The sequence below is a fragment of the Schistocerca piceifrons genome, chromosome 1, assembly GCF_021461385.2.
Source record: "Schistocerca piceifrons isolate TAMUIC-IGC-003096 chromosome 1, iqSchPice1.1, whole genome shotgun sequence".
In the NCBI taxonomy this organism is placed as follows: Eukaryota; Metazoa; Arthropoda; class Insecta; order Orthoptera; family Acrididae; genus Schistocerca; species Schistocerca piceifrons.
In genome coordinates this window covers 298,115,330-298,116,788 of record NC_060138.1, presented here as the reverse complement: position 1 = coordinate 298,116,788, position 1,459 = coordinate 298,115,330, and positions in this window count along the sequence as shown.

Here is a 1,459-nt window from a genome sequence, read left to right as displayed (position 1 = left end):
AATCGCTTCAGGCAAATGCCGGGATGGTTCCTTTGAAAGGGCACGGCCGATTTCCTTCCCCATCCTTCCCTCACCCGAGCTTGCGCTCCGTCTCTAATGACCTCGATGTCGACGGGACGTTAAACACTAATCTCCTCCTCTAGACTGCACAATCACATAATCTATGAAGTGCCAGTGTTTTGATCTGGGGTGTTGCCATGTGGTTTTAGACTTATTTTTCTGTCGAAAGAGAGTGTTTGTAATGACGAGACCGTGTTCTGCGCATTTAATCAGAAGAAGGGTTTCATTGGAGTTACCATTGCCTATACCCTCCTTACCAATGATACTTTTCCATAAGGCATAGTTCCTTCCAACTCGTGCGTTGAAATTACGTAGAAGGATAACTTTATCTGATCGAGGTGTGGTTGATAAGAGTCGGTCTAGTTGGTTGTAGAGTGTTTCTTTTTTATCATCCTCTGAGTCTAGGTTGGTACGTATGCACTAATTATAGAAGCTTTTTGGTTGTTCACGCCGGCCGGTGTGGCCGTGCGGTTCTAGGCGCTTCAGTTTGGAAGCGCGTGACCGCTACGGTCGCAGGTTCGAATCCTGCCTCGGGCATGGATGTGTGTGATGTCCTTAGGTTAGTTAGGTTTAAGTAGTTCCAAGTTCTAGGGAACTGATGACCACAGCTGTTAAGTGCCATAGTGCTCAGAGCCATTTGAACCATTTTTTGGTTGTTCACGATTTTGAGACGGAGGGTCATAAGTCTTTCATTTATTCCAGAGGGCACTTCTTCTAGATCATCGAAAAGCTGATTTCTCAGAGCAAACCCCACCTCATGGATGCGAGGCTCATTTTCATCTTTCCCTTTCCAGTAAAAAGTGTAGACTACACCTTGTTCTTTTAGTTGACCCTCGCCCGCAAGTCTTGTTTCACTGGGGGCAGCAATATCGATGTTATATCTTTATAGTTCACGTGCCACAATAGCTGTTCTTCGTTGTGGTCGGTAGCTATTGTTGGAGACACGAACATTCCAGTTGGCAATATATAAGTTTTGTTTCTTCTTTTTGTTTAGACCGCTTATGGTGTACCCTGTGGACGCGACCATCCAATCAGGTAGTTGGTCGGTTAGGCTGACTATGTTAGGGCACCTTTTCCAGCCCTTGCTCATGCTGGGTGAGCAGAGTGGATCCTGAATAGACCTGCACGTCAAGGTGCAGCACACAAGTTACTCTGCAGCCTCCTCGAGTAAAACGGCAATCACACGCCTGCCGCCTTGCCTACGTGCCCGTTTGTCACTAAGAGCTTCCAGATTACACAGTCCTGCTCTCGTCCCAACTTGCCGATCGCCTCAAAAAATGGTTCAAATGGCTCTGAGCACTATGGGACTTAACTTCTGAGGTCATCAGTCCCCTAGAACTACTTAAACCTAACTAACCTAAGGACATCACACACATCCATGCCCGAGGCAGGATTCGAA